This window comes from Drosophila innubila, chromosome X, assembly GCF_004354385.1.
Source record: "Drosophila innubila isolate TH190305 chromosome X, UK_Dinn_1.0, whole genome shotgun sequence".
Classification (NCBI taxonomy): Eukaryota; Metazoa; Arthropoda; class Insecta; order Diptera; family Drosophilidae; genus Drosophila; species Drosophila innubila.
Genome location: NC_047626.1, coordinates 24230541 through 24246544, shown reverse-complemented (window position 1 = coordinate 24246544; position 16004 = coordinate 24230541). Strand labels below are relative to the sequence as shown.

The 16004-nt window shown below is 36.6% G+C and overlaps 1 non-coding gene across 1 annotated transcript; it reads left to right on the top strand.

The window, feature by feature from the left end:
* The first annotated feature begins 15922 nt into the window (after positions 1-15922).
* Positions 15923-16004, top strand: Trnas-aga. Its single transcript has one exon. It is a non-coding gene; the product is annotated as a tRNA-Ser (tRNA).

The window sequence follows — 16004 nt, the reverse complement described above, 5'->3', positions numbered from 1 at the left end:
TCTTTTAATGAATGCAACGGACATGTTAATATTATCGAAACGAAACGAAACGAATTTAGCCGCATCATCAATATTACAACAACTACTCAACTTTTCCAGCATCATCTTACTGCTTGTCTCTCTTTCTCTTTCTCTCGCTATGACTCTCACTCACTCACTCATTCGCTATACATACATACATACGTGTATGTGTGGCATGCACTTAGATATTTTGTTGATTTCTGATTTCTATGTGCAACGTGTCGGACAATCATAACAAATCACAAACACTAGTACATCTATAGAAAAGATTATATAATATATACCACATAAGACTATGTGTGTGTGTGTGTGTGTGTGTGCAACTAACTGACGCACTGAAAAGTCATTTGAAAGTCGCACTGAACAAACTTATTCCTTTGCAACTCGACGAGGTAAAGTCAAGGGTGATTTCTTTACTGGTTCTTTTGGTGGTACTTTGGGTGGTACTTTGGGTGGTACTTTGGGTGGTTGGCGGTTCTTGTTGTTACTTGGTTAGCTGGTTAACTGGTTAGTGGGTGTCTTGCCGAACTTTACCCCAGCATTATGTTTTTTCAGTATGAGTTCACTTTGCGTCTCGTTTACAAAGTGTAAAACTATCTATTTTTGAAGAGAAAACCACCCACCACGGGAGGAACATTTTGTAGTTAGCTGCTTGTATTAAACTTGCTTTTTAATGCGATCAGCTTCATGTTCATTTTTCAAAATCGAAACTACTCTGACCCCATGGATTTAGCAAAAGTGATCCCCATTAGGTGGAAAGTTACTGAGTCGGTTTTATAGAAGCAAAACTTCTGCTTGAAAGACTTCAGTCAAAAATGCTATATATAATTTTAGCGACAATGCCTTTGTATTTTTATAATACAAAATACCTCCACGGGTGGCAATCTTATAGTGAATGGCTTGTATTTAACTCTTGTCTTCTCGAGATCAGCTTAATATTCATATTTCAAAATCGAAACTAATTGCCATTTATAAGCTTAACAAATGTGAGCCCCGCAGGTGAAAAGTGTATTTATAGTTCTTGTAGAATCAAAAGATTTGCTTATTTCACCAATCTTAAGTCTTCATATATGAAGTTAAACGACAATCTCTTTATTCGTTTTGGAAAAATAGTCCCCACCGGAGAAATTTTTTTAAAGACATATCTGACTCTCAAATTTCTTAAGCTATTTAAATTTGATTCTTCAGATCATAACTGTTGATTCCAAATTAACGCTAATAAAAGATCAACCTCCTACGGGTTGTATATAAAATAGAAAAATTTTGAAATCAAAAGTATTACAATAGATGAATACTGAACATGTCTTTTGTGGTATACTTTTATAATACAGTTTTATTTTTAAACAGTTGCCTTTCCAGAATGTCTGCAAAAAAGATTTCCTTGGTGGGGGGAAGTTTTAGAGCGAGGTAAATGCACAAGGGCGTAGGCAGGGGTGCAGGGGGGGTGGGGGCGTGGACCCCTATCAAAATTTTAACTTCCTAAATCCACTCAGGGCCGGTTATCAATATTTCCTTACATTTTATCAAAGAGATCATTTCAAATTTCACTTTAATTTCTATACATTTTACTTTAAAATATCTCTGGTATCTGATATCTGAGTTATCAAACCTCTTTACTAGAAATTGAAAAAGCGGCCACCAGAGGTGTTTAGCTTCACATCAGAAACCAAAAAAATTTCAAACTCAGTGTTTGAAAGGTTTTGAGTATTGATTTCAGCTGTAGTACTATTCATAAAAGTAACAGAAAATATTAACATTTTTATTTATTGAAGTATTTGGTAAAAAAAAATTTATATTTTCTATACAAATGTGTGTTTCAGAAATCTCTAGAGATTTCGAAGAGAAATCTTTTTGAAAACAACCGTATGAAATGTTGGTGTTCCTAAAATGTCGGAGATATAATATTTTGGAACATATTTTTTTTTGCATTTTGGGGCATAGAACAATGCCTTTTCTATGATTTTTTAAAGAACATTTTTAGAACATGGCTGAATGCTCTTTTAAGATTATGTATGGTAAGTGCGCACATAAAACAACTCTCCGAAAAAATCTTAGCTTTTATAGTTTTGCGAAAAATTCACGACTACTAATATTATCACGAGGCTGTATTGCTAGTACTTATATTTACATGTTTTATACAAATCTCTAAAAGCAATCCAAAAGTTTTTTTATTCCTAAAACCAAGCCACCAATTCTAAGAAATTTCATTAAAAAAATTGTGTGGATTTGGTAAAATTTAAGATTTTTTGTCAATCAATTAAATTATATTATTTTTTATAATTGAAATTTAAAATAATTTTATGGCAGTCGTCTTCAGTGACTTCGGAAATACATATGTATTGTATATCAAAAATATGATATCACTGACAATTTGTAAACTCCGGAATTTTCAAAGTGCTATTCTTAAAATCATTTCTTTTTAAAAAATATCTAGAGATTCTTGGTGTGTGGATATAAAATGAAAAGAATTTTTTTGGCCCCCCGCCCCCTGCGCAGAAAGCTGCCTACGTCCGTGTAAATGCAGAAGTTGTTAGGTAGTTTCAACAAAGTTAAGTCGAGTCTAAAATAAAAGTTAATTACATTGAACTGCCTGCAATTTGTAGATGATCTTAATTGAAGGCGCGCGTCATCAACGTTTCGGTTTTCCGACTCGACACGGAAAAAAAAGCGATGAGAAAAACCAATGCGAAAATTTCGACACTTCTCAGCTTGCAACTAAGAGAAATTGTTGTTGTTCTCGTTCTCGTTCTCGTTGTTGTTGATCTCGTTGTTGTTGCTGAAGGAGCGCACACGTTTTAGAGGTAACAACTGCTTATCACACAGCACCATCAATTGACCTTTCGCATCGCAGTCGTGTTGCAAGCAAAGAAAGAGAGAGAACGAGAGAGAGTTAGCAATAGAGATGGCCTGGCATTTCATCAGACAACTGCTCCAAATAAAATACGTAGCCAGGCAACAGAATCTGAGGCGAAGACTCGCTTCAAGTTCGAGTTGGAGTTGGAGGCTCATTCAGCTTATCTGCGACGTGCCGGAAAATGCGATGGGAAAATGAGTCAGGAGTTGCGAAAAAGGCGGCTCTCGAGAAGTCTAGTAGTGTAGAAGTCTGCCTGGTGAACGTACTCGCAAATATGCAATAAAGTGCGCATAAATTTACGCGCGAAATCAATCTGGTAACTTGAAAATTAGCCTGGCTGCCAAGCATAGACCATAGTCTATAGACCATGGACCATGGACCATGCACCATGGAGCTGGCCAACAACCGACAACGGGCCCATTGCCTTTGGCCAAAATCGCATTTTAATAGCATAGAGTAGAAGAACCTTCTGTCTGGCTGTCAGTCTGTCCCTTTGGCAGCCTCTGCTTATTTTTCGCAGTTACCCTTTGCCCTTTTAAGTGTGAAATTTGCCCAGAAGAGGGAACGAGATGAAGATGAGGTTCGGGCCTGGGTTTAGGCCTAGACATTGGCCTGCCTGTCAATAATTGTTGTTAATAACGCAACGCTTAACTTGACGTTAACTTGGTAACGCTGCCGCACTTGGCTTCAACTATCCCAAGCAACTGTTAACCAATACAATAACAACACCGACAAATACAACAACAATATAGACAACACTTTGGCTCTCTCGCCGTGTCGAATGAGTGTGCGGAGATTGTCGGTCGACAGCTCTTTATGCTTCCAACTTGAACAGATTTCATTAAAGTGATGCAATGAACTTTTATTTTTTTCTATCTTCACTTTTTTGTTTTTTCTTTTTTTGCTGTTTTATTGCTGTTGCTGCAACAACAACGGCAACAAAAACAGATGAGCGTGAATTGAATGGGTGCGTAAAATTGTGTGAATGCAGAATTGTGAATCGGTACAGTAACCCAATGCTACTAACAAAAAGTTATATTATTGTTGATAATTGTTAAGAATAAATATATTTATTATTTTGATTCTCTATAAATTTTTTTAATTTAAAATATTCTAAAATATTCTGATTTCCGATATACTCTACATTTAAAAATGTGATCCAAAATATTGAAAAAATTTCTATTTCTCCTAATTTTGTATTTTCTGATCATTTTGATTAGTTTGTTTATTTTAAATATATTTTATAATTTGTATTATTAGTCAGCAGATGTAGCTATGACCTATTTATAATAATTGCTTGGATTGAACCCATTTTTATTTGAAATTAAGTTTCATATTATTTTTTTGGTTTTTATTTTTTAAGGAGAAGTGCGACATATTTTAAGTGGTGAAATACTAGTATATATCTACATACTGTCTAGCTCAGATTTAAATATGTGAAAGTCTTAGTTTATTATAGTATTATTAATATCTTGCATTTGTCAGTATTTATCTTTTAAAATGTGTAGCTTTGTGTAGCTTCCTTTACTCTGAATGTTACGTTTAATTATTTATTTATTTATTTATTTATTTAATGTCAAATAAGAATAGTTGATTAAAATAATAATAAAATTATGAAAATAGATTGAAAATTAAAATTTAAAATTAAAACTGAAATGATTAAATAAACTACAAATTAATAACTAAAAATTATCAAAGTATCTATACTATGTATCCGTAGAGTTAGACTGGAAAAAAAATTGAAAGCTAAAATTTTTGCTTAGTAAATTTTCTTTGTTCTTAATATTGTTCAATTGTTTTAATGAATTATTTCATTTTTGATTATTTGCTAGAAGCTAGAATTGTTCACTTTTGTGCAGTCCCTGCAAATAATAGTTATAAATTAAAAAATAAAATTAAATCAAAAAAAAAATTTGTAATTAAAAATTATTTTTAATTCTTACTATACAAAATTAAAAAATAACAATTAATATCAATTTTTTATAATAAAAATTAAAAATAATAATTGATTTCAATTTCTATTATAAAAATCCAAAATAAAAATGATTTGTCAATTTCTATAAAATCTCTATTTTTTCTCTATGCAAGTGTTATAGCTCATCGCTTCGATATTTATCGAGTTTAAGCTGCCTGTTAGCAATCGATAGAATGCCTCGCAACTAATCCCTACTGTGTGTTGATGCAGCATGTAGCATGCCACACCATTCATTCACCATGCCACATAATAAGGCAAGGGATTTTTGTGTGTGTGAGCCTTTGGCAAATGCAAAAACTAATTTGTATTTATGGCTGGCAAAAAGACGGCAACGAAGCAGCTACAACAAAAGCAGCACCAGCGACAACAACAACAGCAACAACATCACTAGCTGCAACAACAACAACGTGAAAGGAAGAGGGACAGGGAGAAAAGCATTGCAATATGCGATTGCATTAGTAAATCCTTGTAATCCGCACATTAGTCTCTCTTTTTGGTCTTAGCAAATTACCTTCACGGGCCAACACACATACACGCACACACACACTCCCAGGGGCGTGGGCGAGGGGTTACAGTATGCTGCGGGGGGAGGGGTGAAGGTGTGGGGAGGTATGTGGCAAGCGATCTGTTGAACCGTGCTGAGCGTCTGACAAACCACACGCGATTATGCAGACCTGTGGCAACAACGGACAGCAGCGGAGAGAGGAATCGGGAAGTGGCGAGAAGGGTGGCGAGAAGGGTGGCGAGAAGGGTGCAGTGAGGGAGGGATAAGATGGAAAAGAGTCCCCCCCTTAGCTGTGTTACAAATAGTGGAAAATATGCGACGCGTGTGTCGCAAAAAAAATGAAAAGAAACAGCCACAAGCGACAAGGTGCAAGAAAAAACTGTCTCCGATATATACATACATATATATACAGTTAATCCAAAATGTTTTTTACTAAAAAAAAACTCTGATATTTTAACAATAGTTAAGACCAAATTATTATTATTTTTCCAAGTTTTTCTAAGCAAGTAATTTAAATTTTAACATTTTCTTTATTTTTTAAAGTGATTTATAAAACAAAAAGACTTTTTCTTAACGAATCTATTTAACTTCTGTTTGGTATTTCATTTTCTTGAGTTTCAAAAAAAATTCATGGTATTTATGCAGTTGTTTTCTTTTAAAGAAATGAGTACGGTTCGGGAAAGGGAGATCAATTATTCTTAAATTTCGAAACGCTTCTTGGTTTTGAGTAACATAAACAATAATAATATTTAAAAAATAAACTTGTTGGGAATATTTTAAATGAGGTGAATTTTACTAGTATGCTTTGTCAAAAGAATAACTTGACATACTGTATATATACATGCCATATATTCTGTGCAAGTTGGCAAAGGCGCCAAAAAGATGGCGGCAAACAAGTAAAAATCGCATGCAATTTGAAGAAAAATATGCGAAAAGTAAACTTTTGAAACGACGCATTTGTTGCTGCTGTTGTTGTTGTTGTTGCTCCCTGAAGAGGGAGTTGGTGTTGAACTTTGAGTGTGTTTGTGTGTGCGTAGGGTGTGTGTGTGTGTGTGTGTGTGTGTGAGAGTGCCCTGCATAGCCATGAAATGTGCAAGTGCGTTAGCCCCAAAACCAATTTTCAGTAATGACTGCATTTTGCCGACAAGTAAGAGACGAGCACGACACTGCAACAGGAGGGTGAAAGGGGGGGGGATGGGAGGTTAAGGGGTGGGTGGCGGTGTTAGTGTTAGCATGGTTTAAATGCACAAAGCGCGCGCAAAGGACATGCCAAGGACAAACGTTGCTTGAACTGGCAGCATGGATAAGAGAAACCGTTTGCAACCTACGTGGCAGGAAGGGGGAGGCAAGTGTGGCAGAGAGGAAGCCGTTGCCAAAGCCGTAGTCGTAGTTGTAGTTGTAGTCGCAGCCGTAGTTGTTGCTGGAGTCGCAGTCGCTGTCGGAGACGAAGTCAAAGTTGTTGAGCCAAAGACGAAGATGCCTTGCGTAATTTGCTGCGGCGATGGCGGCAAAACACATCGCAAAATGGCGACAGCATTTGGCCAAGACGACGTACCCCACGCACCCCCGCACCACCGCACGCACCCCCGCATGCACACCCCTAAAAGACGCGTTGCAAATGCAGCTTGCAGCTGCAGCTGAAGCAACGCTGCGGGTTTTACAATTTTAAGATTTATTTACGTGCTTTTGGGACGAGATGCGGCTTGGATAAGTCGAAGCTGAGGAAACAAGCAGCTGAGAGGGGTAGCACAATGAGGGGAGGGGGGGGTAGGGTTGGGGTAGATCTGCAGCATGCGTTTGTTGGACGCGCCAAAACTTTGCCAACGCCAGTTGCATACTAATGCAGTGGAGTGGGGGTGGGGGAGGTGGTAGGTAGAGGTGTGTGTGTCAGTGTGTGTGTGTGTGTGCCTCGACATCGGCTACTGCAAAAGTCAGCCTGTGACCTGTGTTCGTCCTCTAAAGTGAAATATTTTAGCAGGCGAAATGCAATTTCCACGCGTTGTGCCAAACAAAGAAGATTTTCCCTATCTCACAACGTTTTGCACTCCCTCCGGAACCACCCCCCCTCCCCCCCACCCAACTTCTATTCAACTGCAGCCGTAACCTCAATCGGGCTCCCTACTCAAGGCGCCCAAGACATTGGCCATTGCGTAAGATGTCGACAACGTCGCTGGGGCGTCATTTAATGCGCCGCCAGTTGTCTTAGCTGCTTTTCCTGCTTTCCTGCTTTTCCTGCTTTTCCTGCATTTCCCGAGCCACTCCAACGATGGCGACGTCGTTGGCATATTTCATTTTCCAGCTACTTTTTTGCCGCTTCATTTGACAGGGGGTGAACGAGGACTAGATGCTGAAAGGGGTAGGAAAAGGGGTAGTGAGGGGGAGGGGGGGAGCGTAACATTGGCAGAGGGTATGCTATGGCCGGAACTGTTTGGCTCCATCATAATCTTGCCCCTGACTCTCAGTCCAATTTCATGGATTCTGCTTGAAAAACGTTGCATGTATCTGAAAATGCTTCAGCATTGATAAATAGTTGTCCTATGGGGCAACTCCCTTCCTCTTTCCCTCCCTCCCTCCCGCTCTCTATCTTCATCTAGCTATACATCTCTTTCACTCGCTCCATCTTTCTCAGTTTGGTTGGCTTTCGAAATTAGGAAAATTAATGTGGGAAAATGCTTTCCCTAAGTGAAGTTTTGCAGCAGCAACGCATTTCATATATCAACCCAAAGAAGAAGAAGAAAAAAAAAATACATGAAGGACTCCCAGAACTTGAATAATATGCGTATTTTGGCAAATTACAATCCGGCTTTTTATTTTACAGAGGATTACGAAATTGGTTATTGGTCCTTATTTATAAAATATTAATAAATTTCAGAAAATACATTCCTCTTGGGGGGAATTGAATATTAAATATATTAGTGAAAGATTCGTGTACGACCAATCGGTGTCAAACTCATCTTCGAAGATTATTACTATAAAAGAAAACAAAATGAGCTGAAATATTTTGTTATTTCAATATCGGAAAGTCCATACCTACGTGTGGAAAATTGAGCTTATATAGTTTGGAAATGCCAGGTTTGAGTCACAAAAAATACATATTGGTAAACTATATATTTATTTAATCCAGCTATTTAAACCGCAAAAAAAATACGATCCACTCAATGACAAAGTTCATTAAGCTGCTTAATTTCTAAATACATATGTTAGAATTCAAAAGCTTTGAAATCACATGCGAACTTTAACCGATTGATGGAATATTTAAAACGGACTGACTTAATATACATTAACGGATTTCAAGCTTAAACTTACAGTTCTTAGTAGAATCGACAAATTGAAATCTTTGAAATAATAAAGCAATCAAAGATCGTGTAAAATGTAATACTTGCTAGCTTAAACGTAAGTCCTTTAAAGCTTAAAGTGATCATTAAATCGTTTATTAAATATATGCAATTAAACCGGCTGATTTATATTTGGCTCTTTGCACTTTTATTTCTTGTATTTCTAGCATTTAGCAAAGCTATTAAAGCGTCTATCTAATCGGCTTTTTATAAAGTTTGAAAGCTCGTTGTTAACTGCTTCTACAACTGCTGCTGGGGCAGCTGCTGTCTTTGGCTTTTGGCTTCGTTATCAGGACGGGTTTGCTTATCAGTTACAAGCCTATGTTGGAACACAGGTAAATGTCCTGGCCAGGTTTCTTGGCCTGTCAATGGCAATGCACAAACCCGCTGGACACTCAACATTAAAATGGCAACAAAATATGCAAAAATTGGGGCCAAAATGCATTGCTATGTTGACTACTGCTACACTGTAACGAGTATAATGGACATGGTGCAAAATTGTAAGCAATTTGCACGCAATGCGATAAAAATCGTCTTAAACGCGCGATTAATGTCAATTTTATCAATAAAATTATAAATAAAGACATGAAAACGAGCCGAGACGAGATAAGCGCGTATGAAATGCGAACGCAAGTCACAATAACAACAACAACAACAACAACAACAACAACAACAACGACAGCAACAACAACAACAAGATCAGGACAGGCAAATTATCGAGTGTTGCAGCTCGTGTTGCATGCTAACGGGGCAAACGGCAAACGCAGCTGTGGATTTGAGACGGATACTTTGGGATTTCTCCCTCCCTCTCTCTCTCTCTCTCTCTCTCTGTCTATCTTTTTCTCTCTCGCTCGTTCTCTCTGTCTCTGTCTTGATCTGATGCAAATGCGCAGCTGCTGCTGCAACTGCCACATCCACATGAGCAGCAGAGGGGGCAACAACAGCAACACCAGCAAAGTGGCAATTCGGCTAAAAAAATTTATTTCATTTCATTCAACATACTTAGCACTATTGCACAGTGGGTCACAGTGTGCAGAGAACTCTATTGGAAATTATTTTTTAATAAATGCTCATAAGAAAAAATATTCAAAAACCAAGATTGTGGTCTCAAAACTAAGAATTTAGGTCTAAAAAATGCGTCGAGAACATAAAAGCACACAAAAAAGAGACGAACAAAATAAAATGCCAATTTTCGTATTTTTTTTTTGTTAATTTATATTTTTATTTAAAAGATTTATATTAAACTTTATTTTGTTCGTCACAGAATTGGATATCAGAAATTTTGGGGTTGGAATATGCTTTTGTCACTAGACTTTTACCTCGTGTAGAGGTTTTTTGGGTGTGATATCAGAAATTTTTTAAATTGCTTTTGCTTTAGACATTTTAACTTTATCATTAATGCAGGCAGATAGAAAAATATTTAAATTTACTTGCTTTACTTGACCAAGTTTTTATTATAAGAATTAATGCTCTTAAAATTTAAGTCAACAAATAAAAAAAATAAGGAAGATTTTAAATTTATAATTTTTTTATTGTCGTTTTTTTTTATTTTGATATTCATACATTTTTTCTGTCTGGTTAATTTTATAAATATTCCCTTATATTATATTATATTAACGACTGCGATTTTCGAACTAAAATTCTTATTAGTTATTGGTTTTAAAATGGTCTTATTTTAAGAACAGAATATTTAAGATAAATGTTCTTAATTTTAGTAGTTGGTCTTTTTTCAGAGTATAAATACATACATTTTTAAATATTTGTTGCAAACAGTACTTTTGTAGAAAAAAAAAACTTATTCTGTTTTTTTTTTTTTATAAGGAAAAGAAAGCTGGCTTAAAATTTTAAAGCTGCACAGTTCATTAAAAATTAAAAACTGAGTACTATTAAATTAAAAGGAAATTGTAAGCAACACAATTGGATATGATCAAAACCAAAATGGAAATCTAGTATTTATTATTATTATTATTCAATTGAATGATTAAATAAAAACAGCTTGTTACTTTTTATGCAAATTTAATGAATACTGAACATGAGATAGATAATTTAAATTAATTTTTTAATAATTGTATTAATAAATATTAGAGACACTTGTCTGGTTTTAGCGACACAGACTTTAAGCAATTTGCTGTCAATTTCGCAGTGTTTGGTGCCACTGTGACGCGTCGGTGTTCGGTATTCCCACGCCAAAGGCTAAGCAGCGGGTTCAAAACGTTTTGGCCGCTGCAAAAGATTTCAGCTTCCAATTACACAAAAGATTGCTGAGAACAGACGTCGACGAAATGTGCAGCGTTTGGTTTTTCGCGCGAATGTTCCGACTGCACACCCTCCAATCAGCACCCCTCTCCCCCCCCCCACACACCCACCATCTCGTAAAGTATCTCACAGCAGCCGCAACTCTTATTCCAGTTGCAGTTGCAGTTGCATGTGCAATGACGTCATACGGTGTCTATGACAAATTGTCATGGCATAGTCAGAGTATGAGTCGCAGTCTCAGTTACCAAGTCAGTCCAATTGGGCCTAAGCCGCGTCAACCACTTGTTGGCCAAGATCACAGTAGCCATCAGCACTTGCCACTTTCAACTTGCCACTTGCCACTTGCAACTTGCATGCCAAAATGCCTTTTTATCCAAGGGACTCTGCGATTTGCATAAACTGTGCGATTTTGATTTTAAATTATGCCTAGCCAAGTCAAGAGTTTTGTGCTAATGGAAGGGGGGGAGGGGGGTGGCCAGGCTTATCGCATTTTACTTTGTCGGCAAGCCATTTTTTTTCTTTTGCCATAACAATAACAATAACAAGAACCACATGAAACGTCGTCGAAGCGCGCAACATTTTCTTAATGAGCGACAAACAATGAAGATGCCTCCTTATTCATATATATATATGTGTGTGTGTGTGTGTGTGCTTTAGTTCATACAAATTAATCGGTGAAGAGCATGCAATTCTAATTTGTTATTGTTAGTGTTATGGTTATTGCTGTTGTTCGCTGCCAATCGCCAAATGTTGCCCCAAGTGGAAAGTGGCAAGTGGCAAGTGCTGTCAACATCTTCAGCTGCTTCCTATCTAGGAGACAGCTTGCTAATTTTTTAATTGATTTGTAAATTCCATTTACTAGACTTCCACAAGATTTGCTTGATTTGCAACCCTGTTGCCATTTAGCAGATTTTAGGAGATTTAAAAGCTTTTTAAATTATTCTGTTGGTTGTGGTTGCATTTATGCTTAGCCTTTTTTTACCATAATTTTTTGATTTTTAACTCATTTCTTTATAATACTTATTTCATATTTATTTTTATTCTCAAACCGAAAGGTTCTCTCATTTTACTTGTTTTTTTTTTTTTTTAATTTGTTATTTTGAAATATTTTATTATGTGTCTTTGTTTATTTTAAGCATATGGGATACTTCTTTATTTTGTATTAAACTGTTTTATTGTATTTTTGTTTGCTATGACGATTATCATATTGTAAAGTTTGAATAATTGAATAAAGGTTTACAATAAATTGACTAAACAATTTTATCAACTCGAAAAAATACGGAAAATGTAAAGGAAGTGTATTAATATAATTATTATTTTTATCAGTTCATGAGCATGAATTTTATGTAATTATTCAGGAAACTATATTCTTGTTCAACTTGACATCTATCGTAATAGATTCATTAATAGGTATGTAGTATTTGAATTTGAATGAAGCATATATTTGTAGTTGGTTTTCCGTTTATGATCGTTAGATTTGACAGTAGCTAACTTTTAGCTTGGTCACAATTCAGCTGTAATTACGGCTTACTAAATCAAAGTACGGCCCGCCCCCTGGCAATCCGGACGCCTTTCTCGCCCACGTTGACAACTGGAAAAAAAGGCAGAAGCAAAAGCAAGAGCCAAAAAGAGGCAAAGATCAATGGCGAAATGCCGACAAACGGTCGGCATAGGTGCGACTGTGGCAACAACAACGTCAACTAGGCTCAAGTGGCAGCCACAAGGAAATTGCAACTGCAACTGCAACAGCAACTGCAACTGCAATTGCAATTGCAATTGCAACTGGAAACTGAAAGCGCAGCAGCAAATTAAAAGCCAAGTCAGAGTCTTCAGTTCGAATCGGCATCGAAGTCAGTTGCTGGCATATTGAAATAAGATCAATATCGCTCTGAGCAGCGCGTAGTTGCGTTTAAAAATATAACTACGATTGTTCTGACCAGCCACAACAACAGCAACAACAACAACAGCAGCAGCACCAGCAACAACATGAACTACAACAACAACTGTCAAACAAGCAACAAGACATATTACGGGCGCGGGCAGCCCCAACGAGAGACCCTCGAGACTCATTTACAACTTACCAATGACTGTGTGTGTGTGTCTGTGAGTGTGTGTGTGTGTCTGTGTGTGTGTCTGTGAGTGTGTGTGTGTGTGTGTGCTTTTGACCAACACTTTACGCCAAATCGATTGTCCTGCCTTAACAGATGTTGAGCATGGGCTTTTGAAGGTGTTTTTCCGCCAGTTGCCAACATTGTTGTTGCTGCCCCTTCATTGCATTGCATCGTTCATCTGAGCTGTCAGCTGGAAACCGCTAAATAAAAACAACAGAATTGCCACGCTAAGAAGAGCTTAAAAGATAAATCACAACTAATATTATAAATCTTTGTTAATACATTTTTTTTAAGCCGTTCGAATTTCGAAAACTTTATACAGAACACTCTAGCAAAATACCCAAAAACACGCCACCCTTTGATTGATAACTTGGATTATGGAGTTATAAGTTAATATAACATAAATTTTTATTTATTATTATCAAGGCTGCAAGCCACCAAATTTTGGTTAAATGTTCGGTTCGGCGGTTCGAACCATAGATTCGGCTCGCTTACCGGCTTATATACCCCCTAAACCCAAGGTTTCAGTTCGAACCTTTGTTTAATTTAATAAAAGCAATATATTTTTGGATTTTTAAAATTTGTTCTTGATATTTTTTAACCAATTACATTGTTTGTCTGAAAAAAAGTCGAATTTTGATAATAAACAAATTTTTTTTTTTAGATTTTAATGTGACTCACTTTTATCTCAAATATTTAGTTGAGCAATATAAGAAAAAAATATGATATAAGAATTTTTTTTATTTTTAAACCGAACCTTTTATTTCAGAAAGTGGTTCAGATTCGGGTTCGCGATGCTAATAATCTCACGGGTTCGGTTCATGATCCGGTTCGGGCTGCTGAAAAGAGCGAACCGAACCGGTTCTGCTACGATTGGTTCACAGACGGTTTGCAGCCCTGATTAATATTGATCTCGTAAGTTTTTTTTTTTTTTCGATAGACAAACATATAACCTTTGAAAGATTTGATTAACAAACATTGCTTATTAATTTTAAAATTGGTATTTATACTTAAAAGGTCGCTTAAAATATCTGAATAAGGCTGGTTCTTTTATAGTTCAATTTAAGTAATTTAAACTGAGAGATATTTTGGAGCTGATTATGCATTTGTCATATTAGCTTGTAGCTATAAAATGGCTAAAGTGTTAAGATCTGGCGCGTGGTGTTGCTGCAGTAGTAGACGTTGTTGTTGTTGTTGTGGTACTTGCTGCTGTTGCTGTTGCTGCTGGTTGTTGCTGCTGGTTGTTGATGCCGCTTCAGAGGCACCGCCGTCAATGCCGCCAACGCCGTCGCATAAAAACAATTGTTGCGCTCTTGCTGTTGTTTTTCTTGTTGTTGCTGCTTTTGTTGTTGTTGTTGTTGCTGTTGTTGTTGTTGTAGTTGTTGCTGTACGCAATTTAAATGGAATTTCTGCTACTGGGCTCACATTGATCGCCATAAATAATCGCTACAGCAGCAGCATCAATGGTGGCGGCGGCGGCAGCAGCAACAACGACCGGCAACAAGCAACGTGCAACAGGAGCAACAACAGCAACAACAACAACAACAACTAACAGCTACGTGCTGCAACGGCGACCGCATCTCAGATGGCGCGATAAGGTAATTGGACTATTATGTCAAAAAGTATTTGGCGTTTAAGAAATATGGCCTGGCATTTGACATTTCGGCAGGCAGCAGCAACAGCAGCAGTGCTCAAAACCCTTTTCTCTCTCCCCCTCTCTCTCTCTCTCTTCAAGTCTTTGGCTTTTTGTGGCAACAGTTACATTTGCAATTGCCACAGAACAAAAGGTGCACATTAAAAACGGTTGCAGTCGCGATTGGAGCTGCACTTTGAATTGATATCGAGATTGCATTGATCAACACACACACACATACACACACACACACACACATACACAAAGGTAGTGAGGAATGGCGGTAAAGAGAAGTGAGAGAGTGTGTAGCAACGCATTGTCGCCAAGTCTTGCCAATTGGCAAATGATCAAAGCCCGAGTGCGTGGCAATATAATTGATTGGCCTTTTTGCTGTATAGGATTGTTGTTGCCGTCCACACAAATTTTGCAATTAACGCGATTGCTGATTTAAATTCGAATTTCTTCAGATGCGAATCTGAACTGTTCAGATTTTACAGATTTGTAGCAATAAGTCTAATTAAATTCATTATTTCGCAGTTTCTCACTGAACGTTTTTAATTGAAATTTCATTTTGATTTACTTTTTGATTATTTTTTTTTAATTTTTAATTTCCTATGTTCGTTTTAGTTAAGCATATTTACTTTTGATCAAGTAAAAAAGAAAAATAACAAATAATAATTGCAATCAAGTTTTAAATGAACTGAAATCTAATCGCTCCGTAATTTCTAGTTTGCAAAAGTTACTAAAAATTATCAAATTTTAATAAAGCATTTCTAAATATAAACTATTACTTTTAAAATTAATAATATAATAATAAATACTTTGCAAGGGTTAAGTCTAAGAACAAACACATTTATTTTTAGTTCCCAATGATATTTTCATCACTTAGCCATTCAATAAAATTTCCGTACATATTTTGTAAGATTTCGCATAGCACAAATTATTTATCAATGTGTGCTGCTTTTGTTATTTATTTTTAGTAACTATCAACATTTTGACTTTATTATCTCTCAAGTACGCGCATAAAAAGGAAATAAGTATCTTTTAAGTTGTGATTTAAGCATTATCAATCGTATTCTCCATTGACTTTCAACGAGCTACTTGAGTGTTCACAAAAGCTGTTAAGATTTTGCAGTTCATGTATCTCGCTCAATAAATAAAATAAACTGCTATTCGATTTTTACTGTTCAAGGGCATCTTATAAACATAACTTTGCCACTCGTCGCCATGAAGCAGTCGTGGCCGAGCGGTTAAGGCGTCTGACTAGAAATCAGATTCCCTCTGGGAGCGTAGGTTCGAATCCTACCGGCTGCG